This window comes from Patagioenas fasciata, chromosome 23, assembly GCF_037038585.1.
Source record: "Patagioenas fasciata isolate bPatFas1 chromosome 23, bPatFas1.hap1, whole genome shotgun sequence".
Lineage (NCBI taxonomy): Eukaryota > Metazoa > Chordata > Aves > Columbiformes > Columbidae > Patagioenas > Patagioenas fasciata.
Window position 1 is genome coordinate 3,739,262 of NC_092542.1, and position 23,235 is coordinate 3,762,496.

General features: G+C 45.7%; 1 protein-coding gene across 1 annotated transcript in view; it reads right to left on the reverse strand.

Annotated features, from left to right (window-relative positions):
- CASZ1 (castor zinc finger 1) overlaps positions 1 to 20,712 on the reverse strand; it is a 216,972-nt gene extending 196,260 nt beyond the window's left edge. The window contains exon 1 of the mRNA XM_071798597.1: positions 20,592 to 20,712. The gene's annotated coding sequence lies outside the window, so the exon portion shown is untranslated. The remainder of the gene's footprint in view (positions 1 to 20,591) is intronic.
- Between the last annotated feature and the right edge of the window lie 2,523 nt (positions 20,713 to 23,235).

Consider the following 23,235-nt stretch of genomic DNA (forward strand, 5'->3'; position numbering starts at 1 on the left):
ATTTCGATGATACCACTTAGCATAAGCTTGGCAGCAAAAGAAATGCATGTATATGCATGTCGGTATGTATATGTATGCACAAGTACTACACCCACCCACACAAGTTACTAATCCATTGGTTGATGTATTTATGGCTATTTTGCTTATAAACCACTGCCCTCTAAGAAGCTTAGAGCCTTCTTCTGCAACCGCGGGAGATACTTGCTTGCCTCAACAGTAAAAGTCTGCATTTCAGAAAGAGAAAGACTCGGTTGGTAACTTGGTTGAGGACGGTGACCTTCGTGCACACAAGGATTCAGTCTAACTGCTCAGTCCAGACCAGAACCGCCTCACGGAGACATTACCTTTAGGCCTGGCTTTCCTTGCTGCCTGGTTAATGCACCACCAACCCATTTCCCCTCAGTTTTAGTGACCCCCAGAGGCCAGACCCCAGGAACAGGGGCAAACACCCTCCCTCTGCCTTCAGCTGGCAGCCCCTCATTTCATAGAATCATAGAATAACTCTGGTTGGAAGAGACCCTTAAGATCATTGAGTCTCAACTCTCATGAAATACAGACCATGTTTGGTTTTAGGTAGCACGGTAAAGCCAAAAAGCATCAGTCAGAAGCTAGATTGGAGAATGAGTCCAGAATGTTTCCTCCAGAACAACGAACGTAGAACCTAAAAGTGAAGAGATGGGAAACCCAAGTCCCACCTGGATTCATTAGCCAAAACCAGGGCAGGACTGTGTTCTGCAGTGTGCTGACCGGTGTCAAGAACAGAGGCCAGGGCGATTGTTCAGCCCATGGTATGAAAGCAGTCAGACAGCAAATCACACTGATCCCAGGAATATATGAATCCGATTACAAGGTATGACGGCACTGCACAGTACAATGCTGGTTAAAGATACCCAAGCTACAGCTGAATAAGTACAGCAAGCAGTGGAAAATTATACCAGACAGATCAGTGTACTAATAGAGCTGTACTCTTGTGATATCAAGCGAGCTCAGGTGTCTCTAAAAGGCACTGTGCTGTGGATGTATACACCAAATACTGCAACTGGTGCTGCTGCTGTTTTGTCACTCTGTACCTCAGCACTGTCATCTGTAAAATGGGAGGAAAGATCACTACCACATGCAGAAGGAGATATGAGACTTTTCTGATGTTTTTAAGAGCCCTGAAACCTCAGAGAAGGGCAATTTATTGTTCTTATTTTCCTGTGATCACACTATTCCCACAGGGATTGTTTATTTCTCAGCTCTGGGTTTCAATTTATTTGTTTCTCATTGTGTTCTGGGTTTCCATACAGAGCAATTTCCACTAGCAAAGACTGAAGGGACTATTTTCCCTTTCCGGCTTCAACTTAACAAACATACAGGCTGATAAATCCTCTTGTGAAAATCCTACAGGGTGAAACAGGCTACAGATCAAAGGGAAGGAACATTTGTCCTCTACTATGATACCAATACCAGCAGAGCCTCCTCACCTTCAGAAAATGATCCTTCAGAAAAACTCATGTCCCACCCTCCCACTCTTGTTCCCAGACCCAGACTTCTGACTTTGTCACACATTCCTGCCACCCGGATCTGCCAGCGGAATCTGGCTCTGTTGGCATTAAAAGTTGCGTTTCCTTGTGAAAGGCGCCTCTGAAGACAGCAGGAAACAATCTAGCAGAGAGAGTAATGCTGGACCACAGGCTCTGGTTGGTATTTGGAGCTACAGGTCATTTGTGAGCGTGGGGAGAAAAGCCGAGCAGCTCTGTGCGAGCAGCTCGGGGTGCTCAGAGCTGCGCAGGCTCTCCCTGGCTTTGCTTTGGTCTGGTGCCAGGTCACTCTCCTTCCTGTTCCAACAGCGCAGACATGCTGTACCTGAGACACCTATGGAAATACAAAGGTCACTGCACTGCTGTGTGCGAGCGTTTGCCAGAGCTTGTTCTCAAGCTCGGCACACACGAGGACCTGCTTGGGTGTGATCTCCATGTGGTGCCTTCAGTCCTGAAAGCAGAGTCCCAGGTAACCCCAGCTCAGCCCTGCTCCCTCCATGTGCTGGAACAGTTACTATAAAAGCCTCACAAATGGTCTCAGGCCCAGTCCCAAAGCCCTTGCTCTAATTCAGGTATCAGGGAAAGAGCTGAAGTTGAATTTGTACAAAACCCAGGCAAGGCAATCGGGGTACAGACCCTGGATGTAAAATGGCTGGGCCATTAATACAGCCAAAACCAGACAAAATATTTAAGTGTCTGACACCTTTATGTTTTACGTGACTCTAACACACATGGCAGCCACAGACCAGAAGAGCAGCTGAGCACTTGCTTAACCAGAACTACTGGAAAGGTCCCAAGGGATATCAAAGAGTTTTGAGCAACTATTGAAGCAGCTACTTTCGGGAGTGTATCTTACGTTCTCAAGTCCTGGCTCATGACTCACAAATACAACCATTCCCTTCAGCGGATTTAGGGGAAAACTATGAGTTTTGGTTTTGCTTACCTGTTCTGTTATTAAATTGTTTCTCTCTGAGACCATTACAAAGTAATCTGAATGTCCACAATCGGTTCATGCATTTGGAAAAGTAGATACTGTAGGTATGTCGTGAACATTTGTCAGAAAATTTGGGGACTGCCTGTACACTGAGGGTATGGACAAATGATCTGAAATGACTGAATGATTACAGCTCAGTGTCCCACTCTCCCCAGCTGAGATGCAGTACCTGCCCATCCTCCTCATCGGCTGCAATGGTAAAGTAAATATATTTTTCTGAACCAACATAAATGCCAACATGGTTCAACCAGACAAATTTTACTCTGAACTGCACGGAAAATTACCGTAGCAACTTTGCTGGTAACCTATTAAGCTGAGGTTTGACTTGAATCATACCCTAATACCGGTAAATTAGGCTTGGTGCTGTTGGAGATTCACTGCCATTCCATGGATTGAAACAGTTTATCCGTTTCAATAGTTTATAATGATAAACCAGATTATATAATGGTGCATATCAAACTGTCCTCAGCAGACTTGCACCCATTCATATAGCCAGGTTTTAAAATCTTGCCTTTAGTTGAACAGCTCTAAATGTTAAACCTCACTCTCCTTAAGAGTTAAACCACGCTTAGTCAATGAATGTGCAAACCAGAGCAAGCTGGGGTAACTTTCTACAGGTGAATGGAAATCTAGCACAGACTAAGGTAGCCTTTGCCTCTCGTTATTAAAATTAAACTCTGATAATCAACATGTAGGGCGAGCGTCTCAAAACTGCCTGTGTAATTTCAGGAGTTCAGTGGGAAAAGTGATTGGAAATCCCTGTAGGCACTTTTACAAAAACACCCTCTCTGAGTGCAGCTAAAATGGAGAAAACAATTCAGGTGAAAAATTAAAAGGAAAACTCTAGAAAGCTCAGGTGAGACACGGCTGCTATCAGTCCAAAAGGGTGGGGAAGATAATTTATTGCTATAAAGTGGACTTATGTTCCCTTTCCTGTGAATGTTATCATCTTTGATAAGCTGGATACATGCATATTTTATATTTCTATGTTAAAAAGCAAAGTACAATCTTACAATAAAAAAAAACCAGCCCAGTAAGTGCAAGGCTGGGTTGCCCATGAAGGCAGGTGCGCGTGTTCATGAAAAGCTCCTTCCTCCCTGCTCCAAAGAGCCTTTATAGCCTGATCACGAGCTGAAGTTACTGTAAACACGGCCTTCTAAAGTCACCAAAAAAGTTCAGCACCCCTTGCAGGAAGGATCAGTTTACACCATCTAATTTTTCTGTCTGACTAATACATTAAGTCAGATATCGTTTCCTGCTCACAGGCCGTTTATCCATTCTCCCTGTCCTCTTCTGGATTACTTCTTGAATCTTTTTGCCCCTTTTCTGTTCCCTGTTTTCCAACTTGCTCCTTATTTTTCCCACAAGCCATTTTCCCTGAGGTTTTTCCAATATGAAGCTGAATACCTTTATGAGTATCTGCAGTTCCCTCTGGCCCAAATCCTGAGAGACCCATTCAGTTTATATTCCAGGAAATTTCTATCATAGCCATTGGGAACACTGAGATTCCAGCACATCTCAGGATGTGACCAGCAGATAAAGCTCAGTTATCCCATCTGCACGGAGAGGAGTAAACGAGCGGCCAAACTCTGGAGATGGAGATAAGCTCACTGTCCACTGGTGACGCACGCACTAAGTCTCCACTACCCCAGCGAGGAACACGAGTGCTCTGTGGTGGGCACGAGTTGTCTGTCCCTGGGCAAAGAAGGACAAAATGTTTCCTGCTCCACTCCTGTGCTCCTACAGAACAATTCCTGGGCAGGGAGCGGCTGTTGCTGCTACCAGAGATGTTAGCCAAACCATGGAGGAATAGGGGAAGGCAAGGAAGAAGGGAGTAGTTTTAAAAAGCAAAGGGTGTCGCTGTGGTGGGAGAACAGTATCATCAAGTGCTGCCCTGCTGGGAGGACAGCTGGGAAACAGCCTGGACAGACTTCTCTGAGAAGTGGACAAAACTCCGTCTGTGCTGCCCACACAGCCATACTGCCCACAGCGGGCAACGGTACTCAAAATATTTGAAGATGGGCAAAATTTAATCAACCCCAGCCCCCAACAAGAGGTGGCTCCAATCCAGACACCTGTCCACTCACCAAGGCTGAATTTGGCTTATTCTCCATGGGCCAACTTGGAGAGGCTTAGGGCAGGAGATCCGCCACTGATTTTGGCTGGGTTTGCCAGCCCCCACGGCCCAGAGCTGAGCAGCTTTGCAGGGACTGTGGTGGGTGTCTGCTCCTCTCTGGCTGTGTCACGGGGCCTGAAGGAGAGGGTGTCCTCTTAGCTCATATGCTGCGAGTCTGCAGCCCCTTGGATGATCCTGGCTGGAATTTCACTAGTCCCAGTAAAGCTCCCTGCAGACAGAAAGGGGAAATAGCTCTGCGCTCTGTTCCTCTCCTGCACCCAAACATGGTATCTGCGTCCAGGGAACAATGACTTAAAAAGGACTTCAAAAACAGGCATTATTTGTCATCTGGAAGAGCTATAAAAAGAAACACTTCTCAAGTAGTGAGTGTGAATACCATTACTTTACAGATTCGACGGAAAAAAAGCAGATAACCTTGGGGAGACCCGACCTTCAAACAGGTTCAAATAACTTTACCATGCTTTCCCTTCCTCTCTCCCACACAAGCACAAAATTACATACATGCACATGTTCCCACACGTATATACTCCCACATAAACACAAGTCTGTAGACATGCATATGGCCTCTTTCATATACACAGAAATAGTCTTTTGCGCATATTCTCATACACAGGCACTTGCCTACGCTCACGTTTCCACGTGTTTTTCTGCACTTGCAAAAGCACTCTCATGAGCACACACACGCAGAGCACATAATATGCAAACACAGTATGATAACTGCAGAATAAAGATCAGACCTCTCAATGCTGAGTGTGTTAGAATTTACTTTGGAAAGGAATTCCAGTGTTTGTTCCATACCCAGAATGTTAGGATCATCAGAATATAATCCCATGAATTTACATAGTTAAAAATCAGACTACCTAAAAAATAAAAGCCCTTATTTTGCAGTTTCCTGTCCCTTCAAATCCAGCTTTCTAGGCAGTCTGGATCAGCAGCAGATCCTAACATCACTTTCAGAGAGGTGCACGCCTGTCTGAGGAGACCCGCCAACCGCGCAGCAAAGCAGCGGCACAGCAGGGTGAGGAACTCAGAAATCCTGCTTCCTAGATCCTGCTATAACCATTAGATAATATCCAGTGTCCCTCCTTGCTAGGGAAAGAAATGATTTCATCCTTTCCTTAGACAGCGAGTTGGGCGGAAGGCAGAGGTATAGCTGCCTTCGCATGTGCTTCTGCTGCAAAATCAGGTGTGCCACCGCGTATCTCACCTGGAACTCACTCAGCTTAATTGCAAAAGACTGAATAACACCCAGGCTGAACTCTTCCTTTTTGTGGTTTAACTCTGATCTGCGTTATTCTCTGTGAAAATGCAGTGAAGCCAGTACAATTACTCTACATTTTACCTATTGTCACAAGGCCCAAAATTCAGTGTTTGTGAATTTGGGGGGCATTTAGTAAAAATTTTGCATCAGCTAGTAAAAGTGGCCTCATTCTGGCAAAGGAAATCTAGGAAATGAATTCAGTGTAGGGCCACAGTTCTCAGAACCGCACCAAGGAGGAGAAGCACTGGAGTTGATGTCCTGCTAAGATCCCTCGTCTCGTGTGTCTTTTTGAGGTTTGTCTGGTAAAAATAAAAGGCATTTGTGAGTCTGAGAGCGATCCAGCTGCCTCTCCGCCTGCAGTCATTGACATCTGGGAAAATTCCTGCTTGAATTTGAAAGGCATGAGGTGCTACTGTGGCCACAGCAAAGATTCTTTCTCATGCCACTGCATTTAGCAGAGGGGACGTGTCAGAATTTATTGCATGGCTCCATGCAAAAGGGGACGGTTTGCAAGGCAGAGAGAACAAAGGGCAGGATCAGGTGCTCAACTGCTTGTTCTGCTGCCTTCTGCAAGAAGAAGGGAAAGGCCTTTGCAGGGTCAGACAGCAACTGCAAAACTCGGGATGCAAACCCACAGCCCAGTCCCATCTGCCCCCACACACACCCAGAAACCTCAGCTGCTGAGCCCCCGCAGCTGCTGCTGAGGCTCTGAGGAGTCACAGAGCAAAAATCTGTTTGTGGAGCGCTTACCGCACAGGCTGGCTCGGGGCTGGGGCGGCAGCCACGGCAGTGACAGCCACCAAAGTGGTCCTGCTCTGTCACGCAGGGCTCTGCGAATCCACAGGGGCTCTAAGGCCCAGGTTTTAAACTGCCCTTGCTGTCCTGGAGAGCCGGGATGACCGTGCTCCAGCACCGTGCTCTTTCTGGTGGTCACAACGCCGTGTGTTCTCCAGTTTACAACTCAAACCGGCCAAGCCACACAAAACCTGGTAAAAATCTTTCTTACTCCTGCTTTCTGTGGCAACAGTACAACTGTCCTTGCAGAACACATTTACCCACTCTTCAGTGGGTTTGGCAATGAGAGCAATCCTGCTTTTTGTATTTTTATTGCCCACTGCAAAGGGAGCAGTTAGGAAAAGCAGGAGCTTGGAAGGAAAGAGAAAACAGACTGCAAGGCCCGCCTGCTGGTGTCAGAGTTTCTGCAACTGGTCTAAAGGTTGTATCTTACCTTAAACTTTGACCAGAGAGAACTGAGATGCTGCGAAAACGAGAAGCAATGTCAACTGTCACATGAGAAGAACTGCCTGGACTTTGGGAAGCTCTTTGGGTCAGAAAGCAATGCCTGGCCAGTGAAAATGTTCCTGCTGGCCCAGACTTCAATAGAAACGTCTTTACTGACTTTGAGAGGGAGCAAGAACACTCCACAGCCTGGACAACTGCTAGAAATACCTGTCCTGGTTAACTACTGCTAAGGTTGTTTCAACTTGTAAAACAATGGGAAGACCTCTCTCCTGAGTGAGCAGTGAGCCCCTTCTGGCTGGACAGGCAGCTGGAAAGGCCTGTGCCTTGCTCAGGCTCAGAGTATTTCCAGCTTTAGAACAGAAATGATGTTGAGATCTTCACAGTTTGCTCCGGAGGATGTGACAAAAGGTCTCCAGAAATCTTGTGAATGGCCGGTTGTGTCACTGAGCACTGCCTGCCTGTGCTGGCATCATGGATGTGATAAAAATCTTGCAGCGGAATGGCAGTGAAGCAGAAATTTAAAAAAAAAAATACACTCTAGTGCCTGACATTCTTTTTAGGATGCCAATAAAAGATAATGTTAACTGTAAAATGTGCAAGCTGCTTCTTGCGCTGCGCCTCCCTCCTCTCCTACGCCCTTCTGAATCTGTACTACCCCTGCGGTGGACAGAAATCAGGAGAAAAGAGCATCAGACAAGAATGTCACAGACGGACCCTCAAGATAAATCAACAGTTAAAGGCAACAGTCAGTGAGAGAGGTGCTGAGAATCTGAGAGTTTTGCCTCCTGCACCATGTACAACCTCGGTGGTTCCAGGGAAGCTTTTTCACTCTCTGATTGAGTTTTGGATCAAGCTTTATCTTGGTGGATTTTCTAACATCCATGTCAAATATGGGGCAGGTATGAGAACAGATGGGGGAGATGGGGCTGGGAGAAATAACACACCATCAGCGTAGCAGAGCAGATCCACTGTGTCAAACTCAGCTCTGAGAGAGCTCCAGTGGGTTGTGTTAGTCCCAGCGTGAGCCATTTCAGCTGCCTCACACTCTTGCATAGTGAGAAGTTCAAGGGCAAATGCTTTGATTTGGAAAAATTTTCCTGTTTGCCAGAGACCTAAACTATTCAGTGATGTCCTCAGAAAGTCAGGCTGCACCTCTTTTTGGTTCAGTTTTCCTATGCATTTGGGATGCTCCTGCTATTGGGATCTCCATATGTAATATAGATTAAATACGACTTTGTGCTGATGCAGTGAATTTCATCAGAGGATCTCACAGCGTTTGCAAATTAATTAATTAAACTCTCATGGCACCCTACTGCTAGCATCACCATCTTATTTAGATGGCAACAGAGGCACTGAGAAAGAGCTGCCTTATTCTGGACCACCCAGAAGGTCTGCAGAAAAGCTGGAAAACAGCTCTGCAGGCCTGATGCTGAGTCCCTTCTTCCACCGACTCGATCACGTCCCTCCCTGCCCATTATCACATGGGCTCAGGATCCCTGTTGCAGCCTAACATCCCATGAAATAGTTCAGCAGAGGAGATTTTTGTGGGAGGGTACAGAATTGCTTTTGGGTAGCTAAGTATGATAATTAGGAGGGGCCCAGGGGGAAAAAGCAGAGGTTTATTCCTTGGTCTGAACTGAACTGCACAGATAATGCCCACAAGACTTTTCTAACTCTGGCAGAGGACACCTTGGACTTGAGCTTTGCTGCTTTCATCTGCCTTGCAGCGCCTCCAGTGAACAGGATTTATCTGAAAGAGGCGTTTTCCCTATGGGAAGCTGCTGTGGTGCCTTTAAGATCTGGAGTGATGCCCTCTGAAAGGGAAGCAAGAATATTTCAGAGGGCCTCTATCCTTCAGGAAAAAAGCCCAAACCATGTCTTTCCAAGATGGGGTCAACTCCTCAGCCCTTTATCTGGAAGCACTTACTACACAGTTAATGGAAGGAACTCTCATCAAATGAGGGACAAATCATAAAATTAGGGAGATGGAAATTAGGCATGGACAAATGATCCAGGTGCAGGAGAGATTTATGGGGGAGGTTGTATTATAGCTAATGATTTCTGCTAATGATCCTCCAAAGTATAAAGTGGCAGAGAGCCCACTCTCAATGGGACGAGAGAAAACCCTGTGTGCAGAGTGAAGGGCATTCCTCTTGGGAGGGGAAGCCAGACCCGCAGCACGGCAGGAGCATCAGACACTGTCTCCATCTCCTAAGGCAGACATGCTGGCTGTGGAACGCGCCAGCCAGAGCGGCTGCCAGAACAGGGCGGGCCTCTGTGCCATGGTGAAAGTCACCCAAAAAGCAGCACCTTGTCCTGGGCCTCTCCCTCAGCAGCTTCCACAAATATCCTATCCCAACTCTCCAAACGGTCTTCTTTTTCCTGACACAGCACTCAACCAGACGGACGTTCTCCTGCTATCGCCACCAAACCAAGCTGGAATCACTGCTAAAAATGTGGAGGGGAACCTGCTCCTTCCCAGCTCTCCTTCCCCCTGCAGCCTTCCTGTCCCAGTCACAGCAACAACGGCAACAAAGCAAGGTGGGTCAAGTTAAGCTCTGGAGTTCAGCAGAAAGGGTCTGCCTGAAGTGGTTAGATGTTTCATTAACTCTTTCATTTTCTATTTGGGAATCTCTCCTACTGAGTTATTTCATCTCGCCCTGCAGAGTAGCAGAGCTCCATTGTAACCCTGCAAGCTTTGGCTCTAGCAGAGGTGAGATGAGGTGAGATGAGCTGTGTGCTCCTCACCAAGACCTGTGGCTGGCACACAGCAGATCTTTGCTTCTCAGCTCTACATCCCTCCTCAGTCCATTTCTCACCTGGAAGAGGCTGAGCCCCAGCCTGCACCAGCTATGAGCTTTGCACACAACCAGAGCTCCTTGTGGCATCTGCACCAGCGTGGTTGTTAAACCAGCATTTCTCCATTGTTCCTTATACCAAAGCTTCACCAATGCCCTCTGCTACGTCAGTCTATAACTCCTGGTAAAACCGGGGTCTAGAAGGGTTGGGAAGACTCTTTGCCATCTTTTGTGATGAGGAGTGTGGTCCTAAGAAATGAGGCTCCTGAAACCTGGGCTTTGCCCCTAGGCACAACATCCCACCTCTTAGTGCCTCTGTGAAAATAATAATCATTGTGAAATGAAAATAATCATCCTGACCTGCTTCACACAAAGCTTTGAGATCTAGGGAGAACAACAACAAGGTGTTATTACTAGCTAATCCAAGTAGAGGATGTTATTAATGATTTGTAACAATCAGGCTCTCAGCAAGCAATTCAGCAACTATTTTCAGCCGCAAAAACAGCGCTATTCCACAACTTCAGAATGCTTTTCACAGGAAATGGGTATTATAGAATCTGAGTATTCAGAAGAAAATATAGGGTGGGAGAGTTGTAAGGCAGCTGGGGTTCCTTTCCTACTGTCAGGGAAAGGGGAAAAAAAAGGACAATTAAAGCTGTGCTGCCCTGTGCTCCCCTGGGAGCCCCATCTCACCAGCTACAGCGATCGGTAGTTCCGACTATTATTTCACTGTTCTTGGAGTAATAAAAATTCCTGGTGAGTTTCATTTGGAGCTCTGATCACGAATGGCACAATGATTCACAGAAATATGGGTAGGATTGGATGCCAAAACAGTACCAAGTAAAATCTGCTGAGCTGGTGGGTTCATGCATTGTGGGTTGTGTTCCATGACCCCCATCCCCCCAACAGAACTGGATTTATCTGCTACAGGGGGAAGCTGAAAAAATGAGGGAACGAGAGGAAAATCTGAGAGAGAGGGAAAGATTAGAGACGCTGAAAGACATGGAGGTAACGGGAGTAGAGAGCTGCACCGAACACTGCAGGAGGAAACCACAGTGGTTTGAATCAGTAGGTCAGTAGACATCTGGGTCACTGGTGGATGTTAGCAACTGATATTGTGAAGTGGTACACGTAGAAAAGACATAAAGGGGATATTCCGGGTCTTAAGGCAGACAGCAAGCCCGGAGGGCCAGGGACAGGAGGAGGTAGTTAATCCTGTCTGTCCAATCTCTCACTGAGCCGCTCCGATCTCTGCTTGCACAGGACACTCCTCTTCAGGGCTGTTTCTGTTCACGCCGTGCTGGATGGATCCTGAACTAGGCCGATCTACCAAGAAGTATCTCCCTCTCTCAGCACAGAGAACAGGAACAGTTTTCACACAGACCAAAGCTGACTGCCTTTCTCAGCCTACCCTGCTTTTTTCTAAATCCCAACCTTAGTATCTACTGGGTACTCACTAAGAGAAGTGTAAATTCTGAAACCAAAAGGGATCAACGAGATCATGTAATCAACCCAGATTAGCTGTGCGGAGATCACCATGCTGTGTGCAGAGGACTAGTGCCCAGGTCAGCGGGATCTGAAGTCCTGTTGTTGCTGACCCACCCTCTCTTGGGTCAGCTCCTTTCACTTGATTTTGCCTCAGGGTAGAGGATGGACTATATATTTTCCTCCCTCCCAGGAGACTGTCCATTTCTATGATTGTCACGCTGGAAAGGATCCCCTTAGGTCAAGCTCAAAACCACCTTGAGTTTCTTTCAGAGAAGAATAGTGTACACATTAGCCCACTCATTATGCATTTTTCCTGCTGCATCTCCATGTTTTATTCCCTCACGGGTATTACAAGTTTTGACCATAGGAGCCTACTACCCACACAGAAACCTTCTGATATAAACAGCAGCGTAGCAGCCCGAGTCTGCTGGCTGCCGAGACCTCCCAGCCGTGGGTTACAGGACTATATATATTGTGCAATTTGTATGTCCATAGTGGTATTGATCACAGCATTTGTAATGTTTCTCTATATACAAAGAGCAAACGGATGCTGTCAGTCAGACTAACATATATTTCAGATTACATGAACAAACCGACTATAAGCAAAATCTCCATGAGACTGCTCTGCGTGTGAGCATGTATCTTTCTTGTTCTTCCTCCTTCCTCTGGCATGCTGGCAAGGAAATTAACACAAAATAGTCCTTAAGAGCTAACAAAGTGCAAATAACACTTAGCTCTCAAGTAATGCTTTTCATTTGCGAATCTCATGGCAAACTTCATTACCCATATTGCACAGGCAGGGTAGCTGGGCACGGAGGGCCAAGGCGGTACGCCAAAGGATACAGAAGTGAGTGGCAGAGCTGGAAATTGCCCCCCACGACCCGCTATTCCCAGACCAGTAAGCCAAAGCCCACCAGTCATACTGGACTCCACTCCCAAACCGGTCCCTCAAAGCCCACGCTCATCCAGCCATGCACCCAGCAGACAGACAGACGTGCGGGTAAGACCTTCTGTTGAAACAGCCGAAAGGTCCTTCTCTTTGCAGGCCTGCTCTTTAACTTCTTTGTCCTCTTGACAGATTTTATCCCTGAGCCCAGATGGACCTGATTATCGTGATTACTCACACATCACTGTGAGGTGAAATCCACAGCATCACCCCACCAACTAAGAAAAATAAATGGGACTCTCTCCCCACCACCCACACCCACTCCCACACTTCCCTCCGAACTTGAAATAAAAAACCTGCAAAAAGATTCCCGATGGCTTTGTCAGGGAGGGGGATGGTGAGGATTGGTACAGTATATAACATCTCAGCTCTCCCGGATCAGTCACGCTTCCTAATTCAATAAGGTGAGAAGGAGCATAATTTGATCATATTTGTTTTGCATCACTGCAAAAACAGAAAATGAGGGGCTGCAGAGCCGCACCAATTTACTTCATCCGACCTTGATTAAAAGAAAATTAATTGCCGCATCTCTCAGGATATCTGAGGCAGCAGCCAATGGCTCTCCAGAACGGCACCGAAAAAAAAGAAAAAAAAGAAGGAAAAAAGCAGGGAGTGAGGCACAGAGAATCTCTGCCCTTTCATCTCGGAGCACAACGGTCTCATTGGAAACAGTGGCAGGCTGAGGGAAAAAACCAAGTGCTCATGGGGAAGTCAACAGAGGTTTGCCAGGGGTTTCAGCCTAAATTTCCCTCCTCTGTTTGCCACCGCATTCCCAACTGTTGGGGATTGCACCAGGTCTGCTTTGCAAGCCATAGGAGCAAAGCTGGAGGATCTCAAGACAAGACTTGGCTTAGGGCAGCTGGTAATAGGACACAGAGGCTTTTCTTGCTATCCTTCCCCATTCACTCTGAGCCAGGTCTATGCTAGAAATTATTTATGGTAATGTCAATTAGGGCCATGATTTTTTAACTGTGTTTCTACACTGCGAAAAGCTGTAGTGTAGCTGCAGTGATACAGGAACCAAAGTGCTTTTACCAAGATAGCTGATTTCCCTCAAGAAACTAATTTAAGCCATGCCAAGCCAACAAAAGCACTCTTTGGCTGATCCAAGCTCTGTCTCACTAGTAGGATGCACTGACAGCAATGCCAGCCAACATGTTCTAGTGTCAATTAGAAAGAGAGTAAGATGGTGTAATGAGTCTGGGACAGTCTTAAAGAAAGGAAGGGGAATGCATTTCGAGTATTATTCCAATACCCTTTCAAGGGGTGTTCCCAGTTTGCACAGGGAACAGGGAAATGAACCTCCAGAGGCTGCAGACAACCCTGCCAGCAGTCCCCGTATAGACTGCACACAGAGGGAAGAACCTTTCAAAGACTCACTTGTGCTGTAAAGCGACTCCCCAAGCAGCAGCTTCTACAATACTTATACTTTTGAAAGCGAAATACAAAGGAAAAAAGTGTCTGTGTTCTACACAACATACGTATGTCTTTTTCTTGCTTGGTCCTTTGGATTCAGCCATCTGAGTCGCAGTTTAGTGGAGAGGGGTTGGACATTAGTTCCTATTAGCTGGCTGTGCTCCATGCTGTAGGTGCTACAGCTCTTTTGGCAATTTCGGCAGGGGCCATTGACTAAATAAACAGCGAGGATGTTCCTGACCTTGCTTCTATTGCAAAGGGATGAGAATCGGCAGCTGGTGGCTGCCCATGACCTTGCGTGTCCTGTCCACACTGCTGGCCCGGCTCCGCGCTCACTGGTTACCTGGAGACCTCCCAAGTTCCCTCGGCTGGGAACGTTCCCCAACTCTAAACTCTCACAAAAAATTTCTGAGGGGAAAAAAGATGACGACTGTGGCTGATCCAGTGCAATTATCAGATCAGAAGCGCCTGCTGCAATCCCACTCAAATCTGTATTAAAAATTCATTTCAAGTGTTCTTTTTTTTTCCCCTTTCTTTTCTTTAGCTGCAAGTAGAAGAATTTACCCAGCTGTTTTATTAGGAAATTAAAGGGCACATTTTTCTAAGCAATGCACTGGAATTTAGATGGACCATAACCATGACTAGTGTTAATGTGAGAAAGGATATATCTGTCCTCAACATCCAGCTATCCATCCATCCCACTGCACACATTGCTGTATTAGCTATAACCCAAGCAATGCTAAATCTTAGCCTCTTAATATCATAGGAATATAGGATTAGAAGGGAGCTCTAGAGGTCACTTATTCTGGCCACTTCTATGCAGGACCATCTATAGCTACATCATTCTTGTTTGCCTGGCCTGTTCTCAAAATCTGCCTTGGATGGAGGTTGTACAACCTACCTAGACAATCTATTCCAGTGTTTAACTGTCCTTATCATAAGAAAGTTTTTCCTAATAGCTAACCTAAATCTTTCTTGCTGCAATTTAAGCCCATTATTTCTTGCAATTTAATTCCTACTTCCTAGGCTTCGTTCTTTACATAAGAACATTTCTGCACAAGTCTCAAAGTTTTCATAATTTAACATTTCCTAATTCCATCCTGATAAAGGTCAATCCATTGTACGCAGAAACAGGAGGGCCATCCAGTCCCTTCTGAGGTGGAGAGGAAACCAAACCGATCACTCCACAGGGTCTTCCTGAGCCAGAACTCAAGCCTGTCTCTAAGTATGTGAAGAATCAGAGACCAGTTTGGGGAAACAAACACACTTTAGACATGAAATCAAATTAGCACTCTTATGGTCACGGAGACAGTAGAGTCAACCAACCATGAGAGTTACAGTAGAATCAACTTAATTAGTGCTCCTGTTTTTAACTGAGCAGCACATCTCCTCCAGAAAAACACTCCAGACTTTAATGGAAATGGAGTTCCACAGAAATTTTCCTCAAACCCTCCAGTTGAAAGGAGAACGAGGTCTAATTCAGCCTTTGAATCCTTCTATAGATTGCTATAAAACTGGATTCTGCACTGAGTGGACACAGGGCATCAACAGAATATATGCAAACACACACAGTGCATGCAGGTATGTGCAGATACACAGGAAAAGTTTGTAAGCTAAGAATTTGCAAGTTACTGTAGGTCTCAACACGGGGTCATACGGGAATTCTGCTCAGTATGTAAAATTTGCACAAATATTTGTGTAAAAACAGTACGAACTTTTGATTACAATTTGGGGATCCATGTGAAACCGAGATTACTTTAATAAAATATTCGTGCACCTATAAATGAGCCTGCAGAAGTATTTTGAGTAGTGTAAGCACGGTGGGAACAGACTATATTTATCCCATGTTACTCCATGTGCAACATTTAAGTGTACTATTCCAGCTATTTGTGTGATACATACCAGGTCTGACTGCTCTTTTTCTGAGTGTGTACGGAGCTTTGTATATAAAAGACAGCAAGCATGCAGGTACTGGGCACATGTAGCAAGGATATTTACAGCCCCTGGTGTGTGTGCATGAATGACTGCACATATGTGCACACAAGCATGTGTTTGCAGTGTGTGAGATGCAGTGGGGGCCTTGATATCATTGCAACCACATGTGCTCTTATATAGAACATGTGTCCCAGAAAAAATCATCCTGATGTTCTTTCTCTGCTCTCCAAGGTTAACTTAAATAAAACAAAGAGAGCAGTTTCCCTTCTCAATAATTCACGGCTTGCTTTAATAGCCCATCTTAAAAACATACATAATTTCCCCCAATTTTCTGATACACTAATTACCTGGCTCTAAAGCCAATGGTGTTCCGTATTTGACCTAAGTGATACATTATCTGGAAACCCCTTCTAGCCCAGACACAGAACCATTTGCTTTCACCATCCATCACTTCCGATTTTCTTGGTGTTTGTCACCACCTATCACTTGAGCTTCCAGCTCCTGATCCAGCAGAGACTGGAGTCAACATCACTGTTCCAGTGGACTGGAGGAGCATCCAACTCTCCCTTTCTTCAACTCTAGTCCTTTATTTTTCTTTGCTGTCTAAAGTAGCTGGTAACAGCAATATATCACCCTGATACACTCAGGAGTCCCTCAAAGATCTCAAAGCACTCTAATAGACTACCCAGACAAGTATTTGCTAGCTCAGTAAATCTCAAATCACTTTCCAAAAGAAGTTCATGTTACTAGCCTCATTTTACAGACGATGAAGCTGAGGCAACTGACATAAAATGACCTGACTTCTTCCAACGGGTGACAGCCAGAACCAAGGCAAAGCCCCAGCGAGGCTCCAGCAGCTTGGCCCCGCTGCCAGGCAGCTGTCTGTGCCTGAGCACAAGTGTGCTCAGCAACCACACCGACAGTTAGGCCTGGAATAGGAATCGAAGGAGTAACCTCTTTGTAGCTGAAAGTGCCAGGAAATTTTAATGAGAATGAATGCAGCTTCTCACACTGAAATTTGCCCACAACTCCCAGACTAAGACTATTATTATTGTGAGCAGTGCTACTAGATCTTCCCTGTCGAACAGCAGGAGAGTCTTTGGAAGGAAAGACCCCTCAGCAGTGATCCAGATCCCACATGAAGGAGCAGCACCATCTCCTTGGCTCATTGGGTGGTGTCTGAATGGAGCTCCATCGTGGGTGCAGAGTATTTGAAAATCTAGCCCTATAAGAGCAGAGGTTTTAAGGGTTATGGTTAGGGCCTTTGTACACTTGTATCAGAGCAAAGTGTGTAAACAGAAGCTATGAATACAGTAAATAAGTCATGTGTATGTAAGGTACTCTCTGCAGGTGAGGGAGGATGTGGTGACTGCAGTGTGGGTACAGAGCTGTACAGCGTGATTCTTTGTATTGCTGCCCTAACTGAAAAGAGGCCGGGGCTGAACATGGGATATTCAGCACAAGAAGAAAAAAAGAAGTTTATATCTGCTGGCGAGCAGCTGTAGCAAATTCTTATTCTTTTACAGACTGGCCATGAGGAAGGGACAAAAAAGCCATTTCTGACTTTTCCATTTCTGTGACTGGGTGTGTGGCTCTGGAGGAGGAGAACGTGCTATAACTGCAGTGCACACACGGACCTTCCACGGCCAAAACATGTTGGTGCAACGCAATGTGAATCCTCTACTTCCAAAACACAATCTGTGTGCAACATGGATTAAATAAGCGTGTGTTGCAGAGTGTAGTAGGTGTGACTGTGTGTGCATGGGTATTATATGTGCTTGTGAGTACAGTAGGTGTGGTGCATATGTACAGTACAGCATGTGTTTGGATTCTGGGAGTAGGGGATGTTTAGTAATTAAATCCCTTTTCATCCTTCTGCACCTGTCTCCTTCTGAAAACTGAGAGAACAGACGTCAACCGGGACAAGGGCTGGATTGAATACAGCCAATTCTGAAATATTTATTAGCTTGTGACACCACTCAATGGAGGAGAAGGAATGCTGGCTAATCCGCCCAGCAAGTGCTCGCTTGGTGGAGGGGCATTTTTCTACAGGGCCTCATTATATTTCAACTACTGTCTACTTTGTCAAAAATGGTATCATTTTAATTTGTGTCTATATTTATTTTCAAATACTTTTGCTAGTAACCAGAGATTTCAGAACACTGGGTCCTGAATCTAGGCTTACCTCCTGGACACTCATGGCTTTCTGGCCATATTACAGAGCTGTTCTAGAGCATCTGTTTTGTGGGTGTATTTTCTTCACATTGCACTCTTCTAACTGACATTCACACCGGTGAGGACCACGGAAAGTTCACTGAACAGAGACATCTTAAATTTCCTGGTTTTGCATTCACACACCTGCACATCTCTCCATTTGTAATGCAACATGAAGTTCCCCACAGCACTGCGGATAGGACTCGAAACCCAGATGTGAGCCATCCTTCACTCTCACCAGCCCTTAGATTCCACATAAATAGAAGTTACACACTTTTTCTTCAGGCTTTTGCAGAACTCTTTGTATCGACACCAGTGAGACTCCTCCCACCAGGATATACATTATGTTTGAAACTATTCAAACTACCATAGGCTGAGTTTGTATAGATCGATTTCCCTTCCTATATATGTACAAATAATGCATAGCTATCCATTCCTGCATATATGGAAGCATACATGTGTACAGGCAGGCTTTCATGTGTGTCCTTTTAGCCATATACCTGCATGCAAGCTTGACATTATCTGTGTTTCTGTAAGTGGCCACACCCTAATCCCTGTGAAATGATGATAATTTTTGAAGGTAAAATTACACCGGGGGGAGGATGACAACCAGAGTTTATAGCGTCAGAAGGAGGGTTCAGGTAGAGCAAAGGTTAAGGTCAGCTCTTGTAGCAGCAAACAGAAATATGAGTTTGCTCTTAAATGGGAGCTTGTATCTATGGTTGGACGTCTCAAAGACACTCTCACAGGAGAGAGCTTGTCCCTTCCTGTTAAAGGGAGGTAACTTCAGTCCAGGGGCTGGCTTGACTTGAAGGGGAGGACTGGACTTGGATTTCTAGCAAAAGCCTCAGTGTGCAGAGACTTCCCGGGAAGCAACTTTGTCTTCACCACAGCAGAAAATATCCAGAGATCCTCCCGGAGCTCAGGAGTCGCCTTCTCTGTAGGATCTCGGGGGGGTTGACAGATGCCAGTCAGCTGCAGGTGCTGCAGAACCCCGAATCCCTAGTCAAGGGGGTTAAAAAGTTTTCTTACCAGTACTGTGTAAAAAAAGAAATTTTTTTTAAAAAAGGCAAGACTGACAACAAATCCCACTGTGTGAAGCTTATTCTGGATGGTTTTGGCATGATGCATCATTGCAACTCCTGTGTTTGAGCAGTAATTAGAGGTGGCCCTGGGGGACTGCAAGTGCATTAGAAGGGACGAGGCTCACCATGAGCCAAATGGCTGCTCTTATTGTTCTCCGCAGGGTACTTAGGATGTTCCTAGAACCAAATCCTTCCATAATGCTGCAGAAAAGGGACTGCAGCATGAGACCTGCAGCACCACCGATTTCCTACCTCTGATAAAATACACCCATTCTAGTGCTTGCACATGCTCCACTCACCCACTTACCTGCCTACGCGGACAAGCGCAATTCCTCGTGGTGGAGCAACCCGAGACTTTCTACACCACAGCAATGTGTTCACGCTTCTGTAAACTGTGTGCCATATACATAATAGCAAATATTCTTTAAAGCAATTTTCAGTGACAAGAATGGACAGCATGAGGCTTGAAAGCCAAAAGACCTGATGTCCCATTGATTGTATCATCATCGTTGTTCCCACTCCCACTGATAACATTCAGTCCCTTGCCCAGTCAATCACACTGGATTCCTGATATCTTTTGACCGTATTAAATCTCTTGGTTGTGGAATTATTCTGTTTGCCCCATAGTACACCATCACAATAGCTTCCAAACTCTGTAGCATGTATTGATTGTACCAGCTATTCTCCATCACGCCGACTGAACCGATTCCATTCACTGCACTGAGCATATTGGGCCTTCCTGTCTCATTTGCTATGGTGGCTTCCCCAGCTGTACTAATCATATGGGTATTTTCCTGCCTTAATGGTTATGACCAATCTCTTTCACAGTGATACTGAGACTCAGTTATCACTGATTATTTCGAAGCAAAGTGTCCCCTATGTCCTGCTGTCTCAATGATTTCACAGCATCTTTCCACTGCGCACCATACTGCTAGTTTATATAATAGTCTATACCAAGAAGCCCACTTAGACACTTCAAACCATTTGGTTTCCTTTCAAACTTACACATGTAAAAAACAGACACCACCACACAGTTTCACAGAACAGAGAGAGAAATACTATTTCCTGCAGGTGAATTCCCCTCTTGACCCTATTTCACAATTTCTGCTTAGATTATATTGCAGCTAAATGGAGGGACAAAGTGCCAGTAGGATCCTCCTACGAAGATGGAAGCCTCATCTTTGCCTCAATCTCAGCCTTTGAGGTGCTCATCCACAACTGCAATCTCAGATTTCAGTTTCCTCTCTTCAAAACCCTGGTTTCCCTCTAACATTTTGAAAGGAGCAGTAAACATAATGCATGCAGTATACCAGAAATTAGGAGAACAGTCTCCTTTTAAGCAAAATCAGATGAGTATGAGACTGGCCACTCTGCAGCTCCCAACAGGACCTGGTCCTTTCCTTTTCCACTCAGTGTTGCCAACGTACCATTGACATACCGGCAGGAACCCCACTGAAAGTGAAGAGATTCGGGTTGTGCATCTTCTGCTTATGACAAACGCCTCCTACAAATCTCATGTCTCAGTCAGGCAGACCCAGCACCCAGAACCTACCAGAATCAATTGCGGTGGGAACTGAATCAGTGTGTGGACAGCCCGGGATTGCCATGCTGATGTAGGTCACGGTGAGCACGGTTCCAGTCTCTGTCCCTCACTCTTGCTTAAAGGGTCACCTACAAGAGACAGGAGTCCCCAGGCTGTGGCCACACGATCCCTTTTTGCAGATGGGCCAGGCCTTCTGTTGAGAGTATCTGGGCCTATATACTACTCTCCAGAGTGCTTCCCCTTTAAGACAGGACTGTGCAGTCTTTATTTGCTTGTTGAAACTGTTCAGTTTTAGGACAGGGGGGGAGGTCACACCTGTTGTGGAACTTGATAGAAGGCTTATTTATAAACTTTCAGAGCTTGGGATTCTTGCAGAGCTGAATGCGCTGATGTCCGGAGGGGAAGGTCACTGAAATGCTTGTTTATAAAAGCAGCAGCAACTGGAAAAACCATAAAAGTCTGAAATGATGAAATTAATAAGCTATTTGATCAGGCGCATGGGCTATGTGCTCTGTGGTCAGCCAGAAAAACCTCGCACGTAAGAGTCTACCCTGCTGGCTGCTGCCCTGAAATTCTCCTTCAGAGAGGCGAATGCATTGCACCCGAAGAGGGCAGAAAATAATCAGCTGCTTAGTATGGTCTACTTTTGGGTTGCTGGCTGGTCCAGTCTTAATTTGACCTTGCATGGAAAGGGGAAAGCCTACTCTGAACTTGGTATCACAGCTAATCTGCTCTTTAGTTTCGCAACTTCAAAGAGCTACACCACTTGTTAACATGCAGTGTTCTTTTAGCAAGGAGCCAGTCACACCCCAAAAATCTGCCGCTGCTGGGGGGAGAGGTGGCAACTTCTGCCTTCAGGAACGCTTCTGGAGTTCTGCAAAAATGCTGCGTGAAAGAAGTTGGATTTTTTTGATTGTTTGTGTCACTGTTTGAAAAAGCACTTGTAATATTACAGTTTGGAGAGAAGGGGGAAAAAACCCTTCCCTTGAGTTTTAGCTTCAGTTTCTATTCTCGTTTCACAGTAGAGCAAATTCAGAAGAATTTCCTTTTCTCCGCTTTTTTTTCCCTTTTTAGTTTTCTCTATATGTCAGAATCTGGGTTTAAGGAAAGCTTCATTTTCACTTGGTGACTGATGGCTGAACAGGTGGCTTCGGAGTTTGCAAGTGTCAGATGAACAAGCAGTTTAGAAATGGACAATTTGCAGCTCACTTTCTCTTGCTGACGGCCCTTTTTCTGCTGCCAGATTCTTGCCCCCACCAGCCAAATGCACATGGTATCTGCCCTCCACCCCGGGAAAAAAATCTCCAGGAGAAAAAAAACCCTAAGAAGAAGAAGATGGTCTCTTGGGAACTCACAGCCATAAAATGGAAAGAACTTCACACTTCAAGGCGTTCTTGCCAGCTCAGCCTACTTGGACATAATTTATAAGAGGGGCAGGATTTGCAGCTTCATTTTCTTTCCTGGAAAGCTTGCTTGGTTTATGGGATTTTTCTACAGAATCCTGTGTAAAGAGGTGGGATGCCAGAACCAGCACCAGTAACTGTCCTCTGAATTTGTCCAAATGCCAGAGCCACCAACCCCTCTTCACAAACCCTCTCCTCAGCCAGGATCCCACCAAGCGATGCTGCCAACCAGGGGGTTCAGACAGTTCGCCTGTTAGTGATGAAGTCTCTCAGTGGTTGTAACAAATAGGGTTGTACATAACCTTCGCATCCAGCACAGGCATCCCAACCCCACCACGATCCTGTCCCCAGCACCCAGACTGAGGGAGCAGAGCTCTCCCCACCGCTGGCTCATCCTGCCGGGAACCAGGGAGAGCCCAGGAAACGCGGGCAGGACCCGCACGGGTGCGTTCCTGCTGCCCGAGCTGACAGGAGGTTCTCATGCTGTATCTTTGCATGGTCATGGGATCACCAAATGCTGTATTTCATTAATTAAAGCAGATGCCAGAGTAACCTTTTTCATAAACTGCATCATTAAAGCACGGATTTACCTAAGCCTGCACTCACTTTTCTGGTGTTTGGCTATGGGCGAGTAACTTAAGAGCTGTTTTTTAAAGGATCTCAGGGGCTCTTGGTACCAATTTTTCAAAAGGATTTAGATGCCTTTGAAAGATAAGTGCCCAGAGGCGTCTTAAAATTTTCAAGGCAGGCTACATTAAAATCATTTGGATTTATGTGCCTATCTTAAACAGTTTTGATAATCTACAAGGTGCCTATCTGAATCTTTAGATAAAGAGAGCACTTTGAAAATATGACACTTATGGACTTGAGGAATTGTAATCTGGAGAACACATCTCGCTGACTTTCAGGGGCATTTAAACTCCTGAGCCCCTCTCAGAAATGAAACTTGGGATCCTAAGTCACTTAAGTGCTTAAAAACCGTTGCTATGTGTCTGCACAAGCTGGATGAGGACAGATGAGCAGGGAAGGATTAGATGCATGCATCTGTCTTTCCATGTAGCTCTCATAACACTTGAGTGTCTCTGCATATGGATAAAGGTGGATTGATGAGTGCATGACCATATGCATGAGCATATAATATGGCCGATTGGATGGGACAGGGAGGAACAAAAATTGGGTGGAAGTGACAGGCGATTACATGGATAAATAACATCAGCTTGCTGAACATTTATTTAGTGCTTTTCATCCAT